Here is a 23,218-nt window from a genome sequence, read left to right as displayed (position 1 = left end):
TCCATATGTCAATTCTTCTTTTTCTTCCTAATGCTGAAGCCATGTTGCAGCGAGCGCGCAAGTTCGAGTTTTGGTAACCTAGACTACCCCGGGCCGTTACCCGTGACGTCAGCTGTGGCTGCCTGCCTGATATGCAGACAGAGTGCTGACGCCCCAAAGAAAGAACGCACTTTCATGTGACAGCCTATTATGTGAAGACATCATCTATTTTAAATTTCTAAATTAACATTTAGTCCTGTCTCGTCTCGTTAACAATTAAACGGCATATATTTCGTCATAGTTTTTATCATCAGATATTAGTTTAGCTTGTCAATGTCTCGTCTTAGTCACAGAAAAAAAAATCGTTAACAAACATTTTTCGTCCTAGTCTTCGTTAACGAAATTAACACTGCTCTGTGAAACAAACACGCCCGTATGCAAAGTACCATATCGTGATCTGATGCAGAAATTTTGTCCACAAAGTGCACAGCGAGAGTACGGGCACTACTAGTAGTCCGTCCCAGCTTGAGTAAGTCCGGGCTCCTCTACGCAGCAGAGGTCCAAGGCTGTGACCTCCTCCGCATGCTTCTCGCTGCAGCTGCCTCCTGTTTCTCCATCTGCCGCATCTCTTTGCTGTATTGTGCCTCATAAGATTAGCCACAAACAGCGGATTAGAGCATCACGCTTGTGAAATCACCCTCTTCCATATCATACTGATTACCTTCCGCCATTATTGTGTCATGAAGTCTGGCCTGCTCCACAGTGTCCGTTAGATTAGTTTACAAAAATATGGCAGCTCTATTGTGTAGGTTAGTGTATTTTTGTAAGTCCCACCCACTGATCTGTAATAGGTCTGTAGCGTAAGTGGGTCCCACCCATTGCCCCCCTCATCACCCATTAGCCCCCTTTGAAATGAGTGTTTGTAGTCTTACACCCTCGACAGGGATATAGCACTTCCTTCTTTCAACCATGCAAAATGATGATTTTACATCATTAAAAGAAGGAAGTGCAACACTGAAATCTGTATTTCTCACGTCTCAGGGGAAACTGAGGGAGTGATGCACGACCATTCAAAAACATGACTGTGTTTCTACAAAGCTTAGTGCAAACGGGTGAAGTATTCCTTTAAAGTCGATGAGAATCCTCCTGTCATCAATACTTTCTGCTGTTCCTTTGTGGACTCGGGTGTCAACGGTCAAGCAAAGCTAAAGAAAAGCCACAAATTCTACTTTGCAAGTTCAAGGAGAGCTTGCAGTAACAGGACTGAGTTGGTGTGATTGTATAACAAATACCAAAATAGATATAACCATTGAGGGCATCTGGAGAGATGACGGTTTAATTGTCTTGATGAGCGACAAAGTAGACTTATTTTTCCTTAATATTTACACAAATGTGTATTTTAACTGTAGGAGTTGTTAAACTAAGACTGATGGTGATTGATTGTTTGTTTATGAAATGGAATAATTTAATCGGCATCATAGATGTCCATGATGCCCAGTGTGTGTGTGTGTGTGTGTGTGTGTGTGTGTGTGTGTGTGTGTGTGTGTGTGTATGTATGTATGTATATATATATGTATGTGTGTATATATATATGTATGTGTGTATATATATATGTATGTGTGTATATATATATATATATATATATATATATATATATATATATATATATATATATATTTATATATATATATATTTATATATATATATATTTATATATATATATATATATATGTATATATATATATATATGTATATATATATTTATATATATATATATATGTATATATATATATATATATATATATATATATATATATATATATATATATATATGAAGAGTTTGGTTCCAAAACGCAATAAATCCATTTTGACAAATTTTGGTAAAAACGTGTTTTCTATACCAAGAAAGTGACAAGATGAAAACCACTAATTTCTGTTACAAACTTTCACATAGCATCTTTAGGTTATAAAAACTTAAAAAATTCAAATCCATAACTTGATTTTCAAAGATTTATTATAAAAACGGATTATTTTTTCCACAAAATGCAATAAATCCATGACAAGTTTTTATTAAAAATGCTATAAATCTATTGAATCAATCGCCTATATAAATGTGCATTCATCTTTGCCATGTTATATTCATTTAGTTGACTAGTTGTACACACTAATTAAAAATATAAACATTAATGTCATTAATCAAAACACTTACTTTGTGATATTAAGAAGTCATCGGTTAAACTTGACGTCGCTTAACGTTTTTCAAAGCGATCAGCTGTAAAATGTTTTGGTCATGCTCGATTTTCGTTGACTTTGAGTAAAATTATGGAAAGTTTTTCATAAGATCCCCTGGGGTCAATGTGTTATCATGACAGTAACTTGATGCTGTCGGCCCGGCCAAACAAGCACCGGTCTCCCGAGTTCCTCTGCGTAAATTATTAGATGTTGATGGCTTACGTTTTTTTTCCCGTCACAGAAAACTATCACAGGTTTATCAATGCTATCAAAGTATTATTTTGTTTTTGTTTGTTTGGTGATCACGAAGTACATAGTAGATGAGGAAAACTAGGATTCCGTGTACTCAACGCGCCGCCATTCTTTGTTTACATTGCGTGAGGTGCGCTGTAATCTGTGGAGGAGTGGATTTATGGCATTCTGTAGAAAAGGGGGAGTGGCGTTTATTGCATTTTGGGAAAAAAGGGAGAAAAGATGACAGAATAACACTGCGGAAATTGGATTTTGCATAAAATTAAGAATTTACTTTATAATACTGACCTGATATAATACTGATTCTGGCAGTAACTCATTTTTTTCAAAAATGGCGTTTATTGCGTTTTGGAACCAAACTCTTCATATATATATGTATATATATATATGTATATATATATATATATATATATATATATATATATATATATATATATACAACCCCAAATCAGAAAAAGTTGGGACACTGTATTGTGAGTAAAAATGTAATGGAATAATTTACAAATCCCATAAACTTATATTTTATTCACAGTAGAATATAGATAACATATCAAATGTTGAAAGTATGATATTCATGATGTCATTTTGGATTTCATGAGAGCTACACATTCCAAGAAAAGTTGGGACAGGTAGCAATAAGAGGCCAGAAAATTTAAATGTACATAAGGAACAGTTGAAGGACCAATTTGCAACTTATTAGGTCAATTGGCAACATTATTGGGTATAAAAAGAGCCTCTCAGAGTGGCAGTGTCTCTCAGAAGTCAAGATGGGCAGAGAATCACCAATTTTCCCCAATGCTGCGGCGAAATTTTTTTTCTGAATTTCTCAGAGAAAAATTGCAAAGAGATTGAAGTTATCATCATCTACAGTGCATAATATCATCCAAAGATTCAGAGAATCTGGAACAATCTCTGTGCGTAAGGGTCAAGATCGGAAAACCATACCGGATGCCTGTGATCTTCAGGCTCTTAAACGGCACTGCATCACATACAGGAATGTTACTTTAATGGAAATCACAACATGGGCTCTGGAATACTTCCAGAAAACATTGTCAGTGAAAACAATCCACCGTGTCATTCGCCGTTGCCAGCTAAAACTCTATTGGTCAAAAAAGAAGCCATATCTAAACATGATCCAGAAGCACAGGTGTTTTCCCTGGGCAAGGCTCAATTAAAATGGACTTTGGCAAAGTGAAAAACTGTTCTGTGGTCCAACGAATCAAAATTTGAAGTTCTTTTTGGAAAACTGCGACGCCATTTCATGCGGACTAAAGAGGACAATGACAACCCAAGTTGTTATTAGCGCTCAGTTCAGAAGCCTGCATCTCTGATGGTTTGGGGTTGCATGAGTGCGTGTGTCATGGGCAGCTTACACATCTGGAAAGGCACCATCAATGCTGAAAGGTTTATCCAAGTTCTAGATACATATGATCCCATTCAGACATCGTCTCTTTCAGGGAAGACCTTGCATTTTCCAACATGACAATGCCAGACCACATTCTGCATCAATTACAACATCATGGCTGCCTAGAAGAAGAATCTGAGTACTGAAATGGCCCGCCTGCAGTCCAGATCTGTCACCCACAGAAAACATTTGGTGCATCATAAAGAGGAAGATGCGACAAAGAAGACCTAAGACAGTTGAGCAACTAGAAGTCTGTATTAGACAAGAATAGGAAAACATTCCTATTCCTAAACATTGGTCCTCCTCCAGCTGTTCCTTATATGTACATTTAAATTTTCTGGCCTCTTATTGCTACCTGTCCCAACTTTTTTTGGAATGTGTAGCTCTCATGAAATCCAAAATGAGCCAATATTTGGCATGACATTTCAAAATGTGTCACTTTCAACATTTGATATGTTATCTATATTCTACTGTGAATAAAATATAAGTTTATGAGATTTGTAAATTATTCAATTCCTTTTTTACTTACAATTTCTACAGTGTCCCAACTTTTTTTCTGATTTGGGGTTGTATATCTTTTGTGCAAATGTTTTATACAAAATCATCTTTTACATCAATTAGGTCCTGGTATTTAGCCATTAAACAGCAGTTTGCCCATATTGGTTCACTGTGCCTGTCAGTGTGAGAGGAATGTCAAGATATAGTTTTCTTTAATTCGTTGAATATCTCTTTATTTGTTTTTGCGAACACTCACCCAGTTGTATAACTCCACGTTTCAGGTGTTTACTATTGGCTGTTGACGAGTAGTCAGATTCTTACGTGGAGTGTTGTCTGCATAACTGTTACATATGTACTACCTTTAAAAACGACTAAACTTTTGCATTCATCCCGCTGAATAGCATGAGTCCACCTTTTCTTGTCTTCTTCATCAGTTGGTAAAGAATGGAAACTGAGATCCGACTGTTTAGTAGAACTATTAGAACATTTAAGAATGTAACAACAATCCCCTGCTGTACTCGCCATTGCTACAGACTAGACCAGAAGTTGGTTATTGCTACTATTTTTCTTGGGAAGTGACGACACGCACACTCTGATAAAGGCCTGTACTGTCAACAGAGTAAAAATGTTAATAAAATCATTATTACACTGAAATATTTAAGTTACTCACCTCTGACAAACACAGTGAATGTCCTGTCTGAGGTTTTTCCATTTCTGATGATCTTCAGTTTATAAAATCCTTTATGTTCCTTACTGATGTCACTGATTTTGAGATCTCCAGTCTGATGATTCAGATTCAGTTTATCTCTGAATAGATCATCATCACCATCATATGTACTGAAGATATTGTTGACAGGATTGATTTCAGCTATGAGAGTTTCTCTAAATCTCCACTCTATCACATCATCTGTCTTTATGTCTTTAACTTCAGTCTTCAGATCGACAGATTCTCCCTCATACACTTGCAATGGTTTTATTTCATCTGTAACAGCAGCAGACAGAAACAGAGAAATGAAATCAATTCAGGTGATTTTCATCTATTAAGTGTTTTATTTATTGATTATAAACATCAGCTCATATTCTCATAAATGAATTTCTGTTTATTATCTCAATCTTTTAGATTCTCTAGTATATAAATATAAACACAACATCTATAACATGTAGATGATGAATTTTATGAATCTCATAACAGTGAGAATTAATTATGTATAAATGACTTTAATAAAATATCAGCTGTTCAATATTGGTGGTAGTAATTTACTATAATATTCAGTCAGTGTTCAGTAACTGTTTATATAAGATATTTGTGATGTAGTTGTCAATTATAAAAACGACAATTAGAAAACTAACATAACCTGTCTTAATGATTATAGGCCTGTTGCACTCACTTCTGTTGTCATGAAAATCTTTGAACGGCTAGTCTGTAGGTACCTGTCACACATCACGCTAGACCCTCACACATTTGCCTACCTTGAGCTATCCTGGTCTCTGTTTATTTTTGAGGAAATCCAAAAGATTTTAATGGAACTGCATTGAGCGTAACTTTAACGAACAGTTTCTTTCAGTGAAAGGATCAGAAAGACTGCTGCTCATTTTTGACTTTGTTTATCTGTTTTAAGTGTTTTCTATTATTAAAACATTAACAGTTTGCTGCTCAGAGTCGATTTTGGAAATGGTTGTTCTATTTAGTTTTTGTTGAATCTTTGATTAACAGTTTATACAAATGCTGTAGCTCTGACTTTCTTAAGGATTGATATTTTCCAGTTTGTAAATCCATTTTAAAAATAATAGTACTTACTGTTTTGCATGTCTCTTTGGTATGCAGTGTTTGTGCTTTAGCACTTCTAAATCTATTGTGATAGTAACTATTTTAAACATTTGGGTCAGTTTCACATATGGGGCTTTTCCTAGTCCCAGACTTTTGCAATGCCATATATCAGTGCCATTGTTTTGTCTCAATATGTACTCCAGTGTTGTTTTTGTAAGGTAGGTAGGTTTGTAAACTTTTTTTTTGTAAAAAAAAATATCCTAATATAACTAGGGCCTAGTCATGGATTAATCTACAACCTGTCTGGGAAATTGCCCCTTTATGTATGTACTGCATGTGCTGATTGTTGTAATAGTTATTGACTGTTAATGAATTATTGTGTAGTGATTTAAATGAATTGATGATCTGAAAGCAGTGGTTTGCCTCAATATCACTAAACTTTTGTACAAAACTCTTTGCTTTTTATGCCAGTGCAAATGTATTTTGTAGTTTAAAAGAAATAAATAACATTTGGATAATTATGGGTGATTATTCTGGTGCCAGAGACATAATGAAATTGCTTTAGAGTTACATAATCCCATAATATATGCATTAAAAAAAGCATGTTGGAATTACAGATGAAAATCTAGTCCCCTTACATAATAAAATTACTTAAACACAGTGGTGGACAGTAACGAAGTAAATGTAATTCGTTACTGTACTTAAGTAGTTTTTTTGCGTATCTGTACTTTACTCAAGTACTTTTATTTTGGGAGACTTTTACTTTACTACATTTTAAAGTCAAATATCTTACTTTTTACTCCACTACATTTTAAAAAATCGGTCGTTCCTTTTTATTGATCAGTGGATAAAAAACGTAACTTGGCAAACTAAAGCTGCACAAAAAAAAAACTAAGATGCACACGTGATGCGTCAAACCACCAATCAGGGTACAGCATGCGCTTCGTTTTGAACTTGTTTTGGTTGCCGCGCTGTTTCACGTAAGCTACGCGAGTCACGCGAGTGCAGCAGCCAGCCAATGCATCGTTTGGAGAATGAAACTGCATTCAAAAACAACGGAAGAGATAACTGACCCGTCACAACAACAATGGCCTTATTTACGCAAGTTTTTTAAGTCCTTGAATAAAAGAACGAGTCCTTCGTGTCTTCTCTGCCTGCCTTGAAACTGTGCTATTTCGTTTTAAAAGAATACTCTTTCAAATCTAAGGAAACCCGTAGAGGTAAGCCATTTTTATTCTGGTTATATTTTTAAATGAGCAATCTTAATAGTAGCTTGCAGAAAACTGTTAATTGTGTTGCTAAAATATACAACGTTATCATGAATGAACTTTAAGCTATGCAGGCTGAAGCTATTTTTAGCTGTGTAGTTAGCTGTTTCACTTAAGTTCATTGTATTTGAAGCTCAGTGCTCTGTTATTTTGAAATAAAGCAATAAACCCCAAGAAGCAGTGGGTATAGAAAACACGTTTTTAACAAAATTTGTCAAAATAAATTTAATGGGTTTTGGAACCAAACTCTTCATATGTATCTGGCCACTTTATATTTGGCCATCTGCTAATGTCTTCTATCCACTCCACTATAGTACACGGATCTGGTAGATGTGTTGAAAAAGTTGATAAGTCAACTTTTTAAAATAACTTTGTCTGTGTTACTTCACTGCTGATTCTTACCATACTTCCGTTGCCAAACTGCGTGCACCTACGTTGCCACATCATCATTGTGTACAAAGAGTAAAAGGGTCTATAAAGACTCATACAAAATACTCCAAAGTTTTTTCAAGAGGACATCACCCAACCCATCTAAAGGATGAAAACAATACTCTTGTTGAATACTACATGAGACAAGTGAGAGTGGGGGGCTATGTTGTTCTGATGTTACTCATTGTACTTTCTATGTTCGATGTGATAAATATGAAAACTAATCTTTGAAAAAACTTTTCATTTACAGACCATCCTGACTTAGATCACCATCATCCCCTGCATCGTGCCCTTCATCAGACACCCAAAATGCACCACAAACATCACAGGCGAAAAAGAAGAAAACGCACAACAAACCTTCCAAAAAACCCTCCTCCCCCTTCCCTCCTACCTATGGCTGGAAACAACATAACAGTTGGCAAGTTGAATTAACTATTTTGACCTTAAAGGCTTATTTTTTTATCTTATTCACTGTGTCCCCATAGTTGGATGGGTGCATTCGTGCTCCTTTCGTCTCTGTGCGTGCCGTGGCTCTGTCTGGTTCGCCCACCGCTGGCTTAGCTTTGCACAATGACTTGAAGTAAATGGCTCCAGCTGGCGTGCTGCTCCCGATGAGTGACAGAGTGATGCCAACTTTTTCCTGTTTGTGTGTTGTGATTTGTATAGTCACAACATGTACAAATAACAAGGTCATGTGAGACACAGCCATCTATTAATCATAAACATACAGGGAACTATATTCTCAGAAGGCAAAGCCCGGCTACTTGGGTGCAGTGATTTGCTAGCAGCACCTGAGAAACCCCCGGTGAGGAGCAGAGAGTTCGGTCAGAGTTGTGCAGTTACTCCCCCCAAGTAGCAAGTGCTTCACCTTCTGAGAATATAGTTCCCAGTATGTATACTGTTAAAAGATGGCTGTGTCATGACCTTGTTGGTTGTACACGGTGTGACTAAACAAATCACAACACATAAATAGGAAAATGTTGCTGTTATTTTGTCACTTATTGGGAGCAGCATGCTAGCTGGAGCCATTTACTTCAAGTCTTTATGCTCAGATAGGCTAGCGGTGGGTACGTCAGACAGAGTTACGGCACGCACAGAGATGAAGGGGTATGTATGCACTTATCTAACTCTGGGGGTTACTGTGAATGAGCTAAAATCCCAAAATGTCAGCGTGTTCCTTTAAGTTTCCATATGTCCATTAGAAAATTAAAGGGATAGTTCACCCAAAAATGAAAAATAATGTCATTAAGGACTCACCCTCATGTCGTTCCAAACTTGTAAGACCTCCGATGTTTTATGTTTAGTCCGAGAGCTTTCTGACCCTACATTGAAAATCTATGCACGGTATACTGTCCATGTCCAGAAAGATAATAAAAAACATAATCAAAGTTGCCATTTGACATCAGTGGGTCGGTTGGAATGTGTTGAGGCATCCGAAAGGCATCTTGGTCCAGGGGTGACAAATTTATTCAGCATTCTCTTCTATGTCTATTGTGTAGCGCATGTGTCTGACTAAAGTCTTGTGACGCAGATGGCGTGTTATCCTCAGATATGTTTGTGAATTTTTTTCACATTTACAGCATTCGTCTCCCTCAGACTGTAAACGAAGCTCGGGCGCACAAAAAAAAGCGGGGACGCACCTAATAACACATCAGCCACGTTGTACGTCAGCTGCGTCACTGCAGTCATGTGACTTTAGTCTCGTGCGCGTTCAAAACAGAACCGGAAGAGAAGACAATGCTGAATGATGTCGTAATTTTGTTATTTTTGGACCAAAATGTATTTTCGATGCTTCAACACATTTTAACTGACCCACTGATGTCAAATGGCTACTTTGATGATGTTTTTTTATTACCTCTCTGTTCCTGGACAGTATACTGTGCATGGATTTTCAATGGGGGGTCGGAGGGCTCTCGGACTAAATCTAAAATATCTTAAACTGTGTTTCGAAGATGAACGGAGGTCTTACCCTCATGTCGTTCCAAACTCGTGAGTCATTAATTACATTATTTTCATTTTTGGGTGAACTCTCCCTTTAATTACATGCTCATACTTTAATTATGCCTGATAAGAATTTGTAATATTTGTGTTTAAACATTTTTCGAATTTTAATCCTTGTTTTTAAATGGCCATGACAGTGACAAAAAGGAAGCAGCCTTCTCTAGCCCACCCAAGTTTCCATCAAAGGAGCAAGCCTAGTAAGACATTTTATGTGTATAATGCTGCACTTCTCATACAGCGAATATCAGATGTAGATATCTAAGGTGCAAATCTTATGGTTGATGTGCCTTTTTGATCATCTTTCTGTTGTAACCTTTTTTAATCTTCTTGAAGTGTCAGTAAGAAGAAAGCTGGCTAACCCTCCCACCCCTTGTTTAACTCCTCCAGCCCATCCCACATCATTGTAGAGTGAAGGTAAGTGTACCCTATATAGTAAAATGCATCAGGTCCCTAAATTCAAGCAGACACAATGTACTCCACAGGTCCACAGCACATACCATAGTTTGATGTTCCAGAGATATGATTTTTGAGTTTATATTAGTAGTATGATCAGTAAACCAAGGTTTTCTGTCTTTCCAAGAGACTGCGGTTAATATTCAGAAAGAGGCGCAGAGAACTGAAGGCTTTCCTGACTGTAAGCCATTTAAAACGCAGACCATGAAAACACTGACACGTGTGTGTGTGTAGAAATGTGTGGCAATTACTCAGCCCACTGACATTAGTTTATCTAATTGTGATAAACTTGACTTACTGTTCACTCCAATAATTTCGTTTTTCTGTATTTTCTAGTGACACCGAATAATAACGAAGGCCTGTGTGCTTTGCAGCAGCCTCCACGTCACCCTCTTCCAGGGCTCCGTCAGAGGACTAACGATAGTAAGATATTTTACATGTAATGTATGAATCTGCACTTTTTACTCAGAACATCATACTGAGGTAGTAAAACAATACATTTCAGAATAATTCAATAGCAAATGAATTAGGGCCAGATTTTAAAATCAAGCTGGATCTGGGCCATTTGTGTTTTTTCCATTTAAGTGATTACATCAGTGAATGAGGACCTTCTTCGTACTGAATGTAAGTTTCCGTTAAATATGTGATGCATAGACCCTTTTACAGCCCACGTGATCAAATAGTTTGTGCGCGCATTTCGGCAACGGAAGTGTTGTTGTTCGCCAGTTGTTCTAACGTGTTAGCAACTCAGAAAGTTTATTAAAACGGTTTCCCAGCATCAAAATGTCTGGTTGTTGCGTTTGGTTGTACTAATATAATATACTAATATACGTATATATAAAGAGTTTGGTCCCAAATAAACGCCATTTTTGAAAAAAATGAGTTGCTGCCAGAATCAGTATTATATCAGGTCAATATTAAAAAGTAAATTCTTAATTTTAAGCAAAATCCAATATACGCCGTTTTATTCTGTCATCTTTTCTCCCTTTTTTCCCAAAATGCAATAAACGCCACTCCTCCTTTTCTACAGAATGCCATAAATCCGCTCCACAGTTTGCAGCGCACTATTGCAATGTAAACAAACAATGGCGGCGCGTTGAGTACACGGAATACTAGTTTTCCTCATCTACTTTGTACTTCGTGATCAACAAACAAACAAAAACAAAATAATACCTTAATAGCATTGATAAACCTGTGATGGTTTTCTGTGACGGGAAAGAAACGTAAGCCATCAACATCTAATAATTTATGCAAGAGACACTCGGGAGACGGGTGCTTGTTTGCCCGGGCCGACAACATCAAGTTTCTGTCATGCAAACACATTGACCCCAGCGGATCTTATGAAAAACTTTCCATAATTTTACTCAAAGTCAACGAAAATCGAGCAGGACCAAAACATTTTACAGCTGATTGCTGTGAAACACGTTAAGCGACGACGTCAAGTATAACCGCATCAATGACAGTGTTCTTAATATCACAAAGTAAGTGTTTTGATTAATGCCATTAATGTTTATATTTTTAATTGGTGTATACCACTAGTCAACTAAATGAATAACATGGCAAAGATGAATGCACATTTATAAAGGCTATTGATTCAATAGATTTATAGCATTTTGAATAAAAACTTGTCATGAATTTATTGCATTTTGTGGAAAAAATAATCTGTTTTTATAATAAATCTTTGAAAATCAAGTTATGGATTTGAATTTTTTTTTATGTTTTTATAACCTAAAGATGCTATGTGAAAGTTTGTAACAGAAAATAGTGGTTTTCATCTTGTCACTTTCTTGGTATAGAAAACACGTTTTTAACAAAATTTGTCAAAATGGATTTATTGGGTTTTGGAACCAAACTCTTCATATGTATCTGGCCACTTTATATTTGGCCATCTGCTAACGTCTTCTATCCACTCCACTATAGTACACGGATCTGGTAGATGTGTTGGAAAAAGTTGATAAGTCAACTTTTTAAAATAACTTTCTCTGTCTGTGTTACTTCACTGCTGATTCTTGCCATACTTCTGTTGCCAAACTGCTCGTGCATACGTTGCCACGTCACCATTGTGTACAAACAGTAAAAGGGTCTATTGGGTCTTTAAACTTGTGGCTGTAAGGGCACTTGAAAAGTTTGAGAGCAAAAAGCCTACATACTGTTTAGCAGTTTCACAATCTAATTTTATCATTTCATAGTGACAACCGTTAATTGGCAGCAGGAAGATGAATATGAAGGGCTGGGCTCTCCTGAACATAAGCTGTTTAGCATGCAGATCAAGAACACACTGAGACAGGCACACACACACAATACACAGCGCACACACAGCACAGTCCTACATAAAATGGGGAATGACAAAAATGACAGAAAAAGTTTTAGAACCACTGCTGTGGGGTCACTTATTTAGCTCTGTTAGTTGGACCTGGGTGATGCTGTTCTTTGTGTAACGGGCCTTTTTCTGTATTTCCTAGTGCCACAAGATGATTGGCAGCAAGACACACCCAGTGATGAAGGGATGTGCTCTCCTTAAATCACAGCCTATTCATCAGGTACTCCTGAGTAAGTCCTACAATGTGTTGAAACAACATGATTTTATTTTTTGCAAAATGCTCTGACTTTTCTGAATTGTCTTTTTAGAAACCATCCACGAAGATATATAGACTTTTGTACTGTCTTATTTTTTTCTGTTGCTTATTACATTATTACATTTTTTTAGGTGCTGTGTTAAGAAATCCTGCCTACAAAGTTCCACTGAGGCTGATATAAAGATGACTGTGAGAAACTGGCTGCGGCTGTCTGAGCAGAGACAGGAATGGGGGCGGCAAAGGCGGGACAAGCAAGCATCTTAAGTGAAATAATTGATTGGACTGATTCTGGAGTATGACTTATTCTGGAGGGAATTTCTTATTTTTGTTGCAGTTTGCTATGGGACGGTTTCAAGGACAGGGATTAGACTAGTTCTAGACTAAAATAAATGTAAGAGCTGTCCAAACTGAAAACAACTTGCACTGACATATCATAAAATACATCAGTGTCTTTTGTGATGCTTCAAAATGCACACAAGTAATGTTTTTATTAAGACATGTTATTAAAACTAGTTATATTTCAGAATTAAACTAAGGCCTAGTCCCGGTTTAAGATAATCCCTGTCCGGGAAACCACCCCAAAGTGTAATTTGTGGAGTGTTAAAATAAATGAAACTGCCTTTGCAAAAACAAAGTAAAAAAAAATTTCCAGATGCCCTTCTGTTTTGTTATTTCTCCTGGAAAACTCCATTTTTTTCTGTTAGACTGACATTTACCAGGTTGTCATATTGTGTATGAAATACACCCTACACATAACAATCACTTACTTTCAATTTAAACTTTTTTGTCATAAAACCTGGCAACTCAAAAGGAAGCGGCTGCAGACTGCGCAGCCACGGACGGAGTCTTGCATGCAAGTGGGCTAGTTGCCTACTTCTCAACTAGCTCTTGTCAAATTGTTAGGGAAGAAATTTTATGATTAACACAACATAAACTGTTATTGAGGGTTGATTGTTGTTGATACACAATATGAAATGAGTTAGCCTGCAGGGGTCTCCAACATTGTGAGCAAGGGCTACAACAATATGTATAAAACAATCTGGAGGGCTACTTTTTTATTTATTCTACTCAAAACTTTTTTGTTTTACTTACTGATTTTATTTTATTTTACTTTTTGATATGTTTTAGTATTGTTTAATATGTTAACATACGTAAACCAAGCCAAGTTAATATAAAACATATGTATGTAATAAATAAATATTACAATTGAGACTAATAGAATGTGCTGGCACCATGGAGACCCCTGGCCTAAACAAATCAATTATATAACGGTGGGATCCTGACGCTGGAACAGCTGCTTTATAAGCATGCCTTGACGTTTACAGCGATGCAGCCGAAAATCAGCTGTGTTCAATGGGAGAGCGAAGCGGATCGCGCCGCATATAGGTCATAATAATTAGGGCGGGTTTACGTTGGCTCACGGTCGGCGATCATTCTAATGCCACCATCTTCCCGATGTCTTGCCTATTAGCTACCGATCTCCATAAGACATCTCACCGAGGCACTTTATGTCGGGCAAGTACATGCGCCCCAACGTCGGTAAGAGCTAAATTGCTGTCTGGGTAGATAGACAGTTTTTTTACAATATGTAGCCATTGCAATGACTTGCAGTAAAAATTAGTTTGGAGGAGGTTGGTGGAGTAAGTTAACGTTACAGTCAGTCAGTCAGTCAGTAAGTGTAAGGCTCATAAAGAAAAACAGCGTTTTAAAAATGTCAGCTGTTTAACATTATTTCACGTTTGGTAGTTTTATCCGAGTTGAAAACTGTCAGCTTTGAGTTGACTTTTGAGGCACTTTTTACTCAGCTGTTCTATGGAAACGGTTCAGGACAAATAAAACGCTAACCGAACGTTATTCTGTCCAGAGTAACGTTATCCATGTGAGTAATTTACCAGATGATATCAATTGACTACATTAATAATGACAGCATAATGAAGCAGATATTTGGTTGCTTGCTAGCTCAACTGTGTTAGCTCAACTGTGTGTGTTGTTGACTGTCAGTCTGAAATAAATCATTCATTCATTCATTCATTCAAATCATTCATTCATTCACATTGCGTATTAAACAAACTGTCTGCTTAATCAGATGAACAGACCCGCGTCAGTTATTCGTGACTTTGCTACGCCACGAGGCACGAGCAACACTTGATTCTATTAGAAAAAGCTTTTTTAAATGTCTCGCGTGACGTCTGGTATATTAACTGAAAAAAATCGCTTTGAAGTGCCACACCTTAAAGCTGACGTTTTCAGAAGAGAACCTTGTTGTTTTAAGATCTCATTTTGTCCAACATTGCGTCCTATGAGAGATATAATACTTATTTCATTATTGCTCTGTGTATGTGTGACCTTCATCATTTGAGGTTATGTTTGATTTCACCTCTGAATATTTCCTCACCAACCGCGGAAGAGGCGGCAAGCGCGGATGATTTACATGTTAAGTCCATGCAAACACGCGATTAGGCATCCAGCGGCGCGGTACACGCGGTAGCCGCGGCGCGGAGTGCGCGGAACGCGCGGAAGGCGCGGGGCGTTCCGCGCGTTCCGAAAGAATTGAGCGTTGCCGCGGGAAACGCGCGAGTTAAAAAATCTGAACTTTGGCGGAATTCCGCGCCGCGTTAACCAATCAGGAGCTTGCTGTAGTAGTGACGTGATTACAGGAAGCGAGCGGAGTGGTGTAGTCTCCGGTGTCATGAGCAATCCAGTCCCCCCGAGCAATTCTGCCCCCCTAGGACCCCGCGTAATTCCATTGGCTGAAAAAACTCCTCATGGGTAGCCTTTGTAGCGCCTTATTACAATTCCTTCAAAATTTCGTGATGATTTATATCGTTAGAATGTTGTTAAAATTACAATTGGTGTATTTTAAATTATCCGTTTAATATAGTAGTATAACTGATGCTCTAGGTGGTGAGATCTACCAAATCTCGTTCTTAGATTTTTTTTTATTAGCTTAACGTGACGTACCAGCTTAGCATACAGCTATCGGGTAAAATAGCTTAACACAAACACCAGTTGCACTCACCGTAATAACGTAATGTCATTTTTTTAAATCCTGAGGTTTAAAAAAAATATGTTTCACGTTCAGATAACTTAGTAATCAATAACATATTTAAATGATTTTCTCACGCATTACCAATCAAGCGTATTGCAGCATTCATATACATTTACAAATAAAATATATCTCATAATTTCAAACTCATTTAACGTGACCAGTGTCAATAATATGGTCGATAACTTACCTGTAAATACATGTACATGATTACTACATAGTTGAATAACACTTTTAAATTATAATGTATAAGCAATGATTACTACACTTTTGTTATAAAAAAAAACGTAAGGTATGTTAATATTTACACAAATAAAAGTATTGTTTTTGTAAAGCAGAGGATGACACAAAGCTGCTCACGTGTTTGCAACATGAATATTAGTTCATTAATTATATTATTTTTGTAAGCTTTTATTTTAAAAATATTTTGTATGCTTCTATTTTGTAAAAAGTACCTAGCTTGCTACACCACTAACGCAGCTTCGATTAGCCATTAGCATCAAGATATCGCGATGACAAGTTTTTGACCAGGCATTACTGCTAGGTACCAATTGGGGTCCTAGGGGGGCAGAATTGCTCGGGGGGACTGGATTGCTCACGACACCGGGGAGTCGCAGAAGCCCCTCCCTTGACGCGGATTTCCGCGTGAATTTCTCGAATGACTAGAATTTCACCCGCGGCTTTCACGCGAGAATGAAGCGAGTGAACTCAAAAATTCAAGCGGCCAACTACGCGCGAATAGCGCGTTTTTGCCGCCTCTTCCGCGGTTGGTGTGAACCCACAGTTATAGGTCCATCATCCGTTCACACACTCAAAAGCATTGGTAAGTCATTTCTATCACTGTTTTACTGCTGTTAGGAGCTAAATCTTATTTTTGTAAATTGTAACTAATATACATGTATTATTCTTTGACTCGCAGTACTCAAATATACAATGGTTGGTTAATTTGTTTTCAGATAAATGCTGAATTTAAAAGAATCACTACTGTCTAATGTTCCTGTGTCGCCTGGACCTCCAATCCAAAAACCTGAGGAAACTCTTCTATCAGAAAGGAGGACAGCTGGCAAAACGACTTCAAACAATCAATGATCAAATGACAGAAGTAAGTAATATAGATTCATAGACATAAAAATGTGTAAACCTTGTTGGAAGTACAGAAAATGTAGTATGTTTTAGTTACATCTTTTGGCACAAGGGTCATTAAAACACCTGGGAAGATTTAAAGGGGTACCCAGCTAGCAAAAATTGCGCGGGCCGAAAGCGGAACGATTAATGCTGGAACACTCGGCCGATCCTCGGCATGAATCTAGGTCCGATTGCTCTGCGAGCGCTCGGTTTTCACGCGCCCCGAAGACACGGCCGAGCACTCAGTTTTAACGCGGCCCGATTGCGGAACCCCGAGTGAGAGGACGTAAGCTCCCCTCCAATCCTGTTCCTTATTTGGGCTTGTTTAATTGATTGATTTTATTGATTGGTTAATACTAAAATTGCTAAGCAACCATTATGCAACATTAACTGAAAATAAAACACACAAGGAAGAACAAGGATTTCACGTTTAATGCATTTTTTATTCACTTGAACACACATTCTCTCTCTCTCGTACACACAAACAGGTTTCCATGTTTTGTGGGGACATTTCATAGACGTAATGCATTTTATACCATACAAACTGTATATTTTATTCCCCTTACCTACCCCATTCCCTAAACCCAACCATCACAGAAACCCTTCTCCTACTTCACATTTACAAGAAACATCATTTTGTTTGATTTATAAGCTTGTTTCCTCATGGGGACACAAGGTCACAAAAATACTAGTATTCCTATCTTTGTGGGGACACAACGTGATAATTACCAGGTGCGCACACACACACACACACACACACACACACACACACAATCAGTTCAAATACGAATTTTCCAAAAATCAACATTTTTAAATTTAAAACATTTTAATTCATTGTCTGTCTATTGTCTGGATTCGGCCACCATCCCTGTCATATGCTAGCACCGACCACCTGGTGATGAGGAGCTCTATCTCCTTTTCTGTGTTATCTTTGGTCAGGGCATTCCGGCGGACTGCATCTGAAAAAAAACAAAGATAGAAGAGGTCAGCATGACCATGTGATGTTACTCATAAAACCACCAAAACTTATTTTGGATGCAGGGCTCTACGCTTACATTTCTTTTTAGTTTAGGAGCACATTCAAAAATTTAGGAGCACATTCTGAAAAATAACCTTCCCATTATAAGGAGATATTTGACTATAAAATTTTAACCTTATTAAATTTCAAATTCATAAATTGAGTTAGAATAATAAGAGGCAATCAGGAAGAATAAGTTACCAATCAAATGAAATCAGTAGCAACACAATTCATCTTTGCACTGCAGAGGTGGCATATAACAGAAATGTGGGATTTAGTTATATTTACAGACTGTTTAATGAGGCTCAGAAGTAGCATTAATGCATTTCAATTTATGATAATGTTATGATGTTAATGTTTTAAATAGAGTTTGAGTATAGAAATACAATTATGATCAGTCTTGAAGAAAGAAAAAAAAGACTAACTTTTAAGACTAGTCTTAAAGGTTTATGCAACCAGCCACTGATCGAGTCAGTCGCACTGTAGAGCCCTGGGATGTCACTTCATGCCGTTTCCAGCACTGACACTCACCCAAAACCACACTTTTCAAAGTGAGCCCTTTGAATGCAGGCTTCAGTTGACCCCACTTCAATTGATGAGTCTCGCCACGAAGAGTTTATTGTTTTTTTCAGGACCCACCCCACGGTGTCTTTAAGAGTCTTGTCTCCGACCATTCCAGGAAAAACAGTCTGAAACAAAAAGACATGTACCTTATTAGTTATTTAAGGAATATAGCATGAGTGAAAATGAGGACTGACTTTTAGGAATGATCTGATTAAACCATAATTTACCTCACCAAATTCTTCTTCTCATCTGGATTATTTAATGTCTCCTACAAACATTGTAGCTCCTCAATAGTTGAAAGTGGGAGCCCAAAATGTGTTGGGTCTGGGGTGAAGTCTGCAACTGCTGCTCTCTAATAAAATCGAGCTGGATGAGGATCTCCTTAGCAATAGGCTTTATGCCCAGCTGCACCACCTCCTGAACCCCAGCCAGCCCCCCGCCCCCCGCCCGCCACCACCGGACAAACTGACAAATCCAGGTGTGTCTGATTATTGTTGTTGTGACTACTAAGCTGAGGCACACCTGGATTAATCAGTCTGTCCAACAATGGCAGACAGGAAACAAGGAGCCGGCCGAAGCCCAGGAAGCAGTGCAGCTGGGCGCAAAGCCCACTGCTGTAGAACACAAGAAAAAGCAGGCATAGCAGATTACTAGCAAAACATTGTACGTAGATATGTCAGAGTAAACCGAGAGAGATCACTTTGTATAATTCCTACCTGTAGGCACAGCCTCCTGAGAAGACCTGTGTTGTGTGTCATATACTTGTGTGCCATGTAAGGGTGGGGTGTGCTAAAAGAAAAGAAAAATGTTTTAATCTCATCACATATACCAAATAGGAATAGGCAAAAAAAAGTGAAAAAAAAAAATTAAATGTGGTCAATTCAATATCAATTCTCATCGTTTTTCTGTATTTATTTTCATTACATTATATCGGAAAAGAATTCCTGTTGAAGGAACTGTCAATGTCCCGATTGGGCCAGTGCTGCATGATCATAAAAGTTTACATTTTGCACGCATTTTTAAGCCTTGTCAATTTAAGCATTCAAGCGAAAGAGAACTTGCATGCGCTATGTGAGAAGAGCACACACTGGAAGCGCTTACAGCTGCGCGACAGCGTGCAAATTACGAAATTAATTCTAGTTCTGTCCTTGCAAATTCACACATTTTTTAAAAAAATTCCGGCCTTTGCGAGTAAACAGACGGTTATGAGAAGAAGTAGAAAAAGATATCATCATAATTTGATCCGTGGATTAGTCTTAAAGTGGTAGTAACCTTCACCTGTCTGTGTTTTTAAATGTTAATCAAACTACAAAAGAGGAAGTCACTCCCTGCTTTTCACTGAATAACGATTTGTAACTTTGTGCAGACTAAATAAAGGTTAATCCTAATTAGTGAAGATATGCCGTGTTATTTTACATTTGATTACTTTTTTTCAATTTCTGTATCTGAAAAATACTGTTAGACCTACCTGAAATGCACAGATTTCTTCATTTGTATCTTTGTTCTATTGTACTTATATTGCGCTGCTTGCATTTAATTTTTATTAACAACCATTAACTTGTCTTTAATCTATGAAATTGATATTAGTAGTTTTAGCTGTAGTATCAAAAATAGAATTGATAATTGTTAATTTTCACTGGTATTTAAAATATTGGGTGTCATAACCTTATTACAAGAATAAATGGGTAAAAACTACAAAAACTATTTCATTCATTTATTACTTTTTTTGTGGTGGGGCCAGTGAAAATGTAATCATTGAATCGAAAATCGCAATCCAATCAATTTGAGATCTAATGTATCTGAATCGATTTGAGACATCTGAAACAACACCCAGCCCTAATACCAAAGTGATTTTTTTCTCTCCATGGGCTATCTCGCCCTTCTTACTTGAAATCCAGTTTGGCCTGATGTCTGACTTCTGCCAGCTGCTGCATGGGTTGGGGTGTCTGTAGGTGTAGCACTCAGGCTGTTGGTAATGGAGATTGGAGACCACGATGGTGGACTAAGCGCTGTGATGTTCGCTGAAAGGGGAGAAGCCCGTGGACCTACAGAATTTCTACGTGTGGGCACAGCCCCCTCACAAGACCTGTTTTGTGTGCCATGTACGGGTGGTGTGCTAAAAGAAAAGTTGTTTTAATTAGGGCTGGGTATTGGCAAGGGCCTCCCAATACGATACGTGTCACGATACATGGGTCATGATACGATACGTATCACAATACAATCAAAAATGTAAAAAATAGAGCTGTTTTTACATTTTCTGCCATTTTCTCACTCCCTCTAACTTCTGAGACATTGGCCGAATGGCCGTATATGGCAGACAACTGGACAGTGACAACTACAGCAGCGGTGAGGAGGTCATTTGACGCACACAGAGGGATTTGATGGTTTTTAAAATATCGACAGTAGAGATCGAAATATCGATACACTATCGATACAGCTAACTATCACGGTAGTTAGCTGTATCGATTTTTTTGCACAGCCCTAGTTTTAATCTCATCACACATATCAGTCATCAGTCAGATCATCGTCAACAAGCTTACTGTCGTTCTTAATACCTTGCAGAAAATTAGACAACGATTTAACTGCTTTGTGTCTCAGATTAGATTTAAAATAATGCATTTGATCAGCCATTCTTACCTAAGAGCAGTGTTTATTTTAGAACAGCAAAAGCAAGATTACCTGAGGAAAAAAGAAAAAAAGATTAGCATTGTACAAAACCATACATAATGTCTTATTATACTAAACCATTACAATTTCCCTTTTTTAGTCCAAGCCCAACCCAATAACCATTATGACATTACCCAACTACCAGCATAACTGCACAGTGCATAAATTAGGGTCCATCAAGACATGTTTAAGTTTAAACACAAATCTATAATTGTGACATTCCATACACTGGTATATATTAATCCGCGAATCACATGCGAGCCGAACCGTGGTTCGGATCAACTGCGATTTGTCACAGCACTACCAGCTAACATTTTGTTCCACTTAATTTTCTTCCAAAGAACACTATGCTTGTAAATATTAATCACGTAAATTGCATTTAATAAAAATTGCGTTCCATTATTTAACATCCCAGCTAGTCAATGCTAGCTTCGTTCGCGCCATAAAAGTTGGAGCCACTTTCATATTATCCAAAATTTGCACTACTTTTCTTAGACATGATAAATAATTTGATGTTGTCCTAATTAATAATTCTTAAATGAATTATGAATTCTTTATGTTTGTTTCATCTGGAAAAAAGTACATGAACATGTCAAAGGAACATGAACGAATCAATAATAACCACCATGTAATCAGCAACAGTTCGAAATAGAGTTAATATATGATGTGACGGGAACTCGATTGAAACTATGCTTAGCGTGAATGTTGATGCTTTTTAAGGAAACTGAACACAAGACTTACCTCAAGTTTAACGTATGGCGTAGGATCGAAAAGGGAATGGATGATTCAGTCAGGCGTTGAGTTTTATCTCACCCGTTGTACAGACGTTACTCCAGTGATGAGCTGAGCGTGCTGACGCTTTCTGCAGTTACCGTTGAAATCGGCTTCATACTGGCAAAAGGGTCTGAGCCGAGCAACCAGTTTAAAACAGCCGCCAACGTACGGGATTCATCTTAAAATGAATTTTTTATATTTATCAGCTTACCCCGAGGTCATCCAAGATGTATGTGATTTTGTTTCTTCAGTACAACACAAATGTAAAAACTCCAACCGTTTCAGTCTGTATGCATGTGAATAGTAACAAAATCTCAGACAGTAAAAACATGCACAGACAAATCCAAATTAAACCCTGCCGCTCGTGACGACACATTGATATCCTAAGAAACGAAACGATCGGTTTGTGCGAGAAGCCGAACAGTATTTATATAATTTTTTTTACCTCTAATACAGTACTATGCGTAGTCAAATGAGCCCGTGCACAGCACCTTCTTCTTTAGTTTTAATGGCGGGTTGCGAAGCAACTTCATAGGTGCATACCGCCACCTACGGTTTCGGGTGTCCCTGTATAGCCCTCAAGCCGTGCATCCGATACAGTAGATGGCAGTATGCAACTATGACGTTGCTTCGCAACCCGCCATTAAAACTCAAAAGAAGAAGAAGGCGCCGTATTAGAGGTATAAATTATATAATACAGTTCGGTTTCTCACAGAAACCGATCGTTTCGTGTCTTAGGACATCAACGAGCAGCAGGGTTTAATTTGGATTTGTCTGTGCATGTTTTGTTTTTTACTGTCTTTTGTTATGGACAGACTAGTCTCGCGTAGCCAGACCTTCATACTGAAGGTCTGGTGTTTTTCGCTGCTTTTTCTGGACAAAGCCCACCCACAAGCTGTTTGACCGACATGTCAAACAACCAATCACAGTTTGTTTCGTCTAGCGTCACGTTTCGGACTCCTCACAATAACGAGCCGGCTGGCAACAAGTCAGTTATTGAAATAACCAGCCGCAATCGAATAGCATCTAAATAAACAACATTACTCACCATAGAACAACGTTGTGCACTTCATCAACAGCCACACCAATGAGACGCTCCCGTTAAATGTCTGTTTGAAGCATATCTCTCCACTTTTTAGCACATACAAGCAATTCAGGAGAAC

The 23,218-nt window shown here is 37.7% G+C and overlaps 3 long non-coding RNA genes across 9 annotated transcripts in view; 1 reads left to right on the top strand and 2 right to left on the bottom strand.

Annotated features, from left to right (window-relative positions):
• Positions 1-23,218, bottom strand: part of LOC141359253 (uncharacterized) — a 452,145-nt gene that overhangs the window by 39,064 nt on the left and 389,863 nt on the right. The gene's annotated exons all lie outside the window — the stretch shown is intronic.
• LOC129413684 (uncharacterized) lies at positions 7,661-13,518 on the top strand. Its single transcript, XR_012365797.1, has 8 exons — positions 7,661-7,978; positions 8,082-8,249; positions 9,970-10,029; positions 10,166-10,246; positions 10,413-10,466; positions 10,622-10,708; positions 12,748-12,835; positions 12,993-13,518. It is a non-coding gene; the product is annotated as an uncharacterized lncRNA (long non-coding RNA).
• Positions 17,134-22,550, bottom strand: LOC129419827 (uncharacterized). Of its 6 annotated transcripts, none has more exons than XR_012365930.1 (7): positions 22,023-22,550; positions 21,252-21,293; positions 20,502-20,730; positions 19,331-19,403; positions 18,842-19,228; positions 18,582-18,739; positions 17,134-17,991 (listed from the first exon to the last, which is right to left on the bottom strand). It is a non-coding gene; the product is annotated as an uncharacterized lncRNA (long non-coding RNA). The 6 variants fall into 6 exon arrangements; XR_012365931.1 differs by lacking the exon at positions 20,502-20,730 and having other exon boundaries at positions 22,023-22,185; positions 22,267-22,550; XR_012365932.1 differs by lacking the exon at positions 20,502-20,730 and having other exon boundaries at positions 22,023-22,172; positions 22,267-22,550.

This window comes from Misgurnus anguillicaudatus, chromosome 23, assembly GCF_027580225.2.
Source record: "Misgurnus anguillicaudatus chromosome 23, ASM2758022v2, whole genome shotgun sequence".
NCBI lineage: Eukaryota > Metazoa > Chordata > Actinopteri > Cypriniformes > Cobitidae > Misgurnus > Misgurnus anguillicaudatus.
This window is presented reverse-complemented; position numbering and strand designations above follow the sequence as displayed.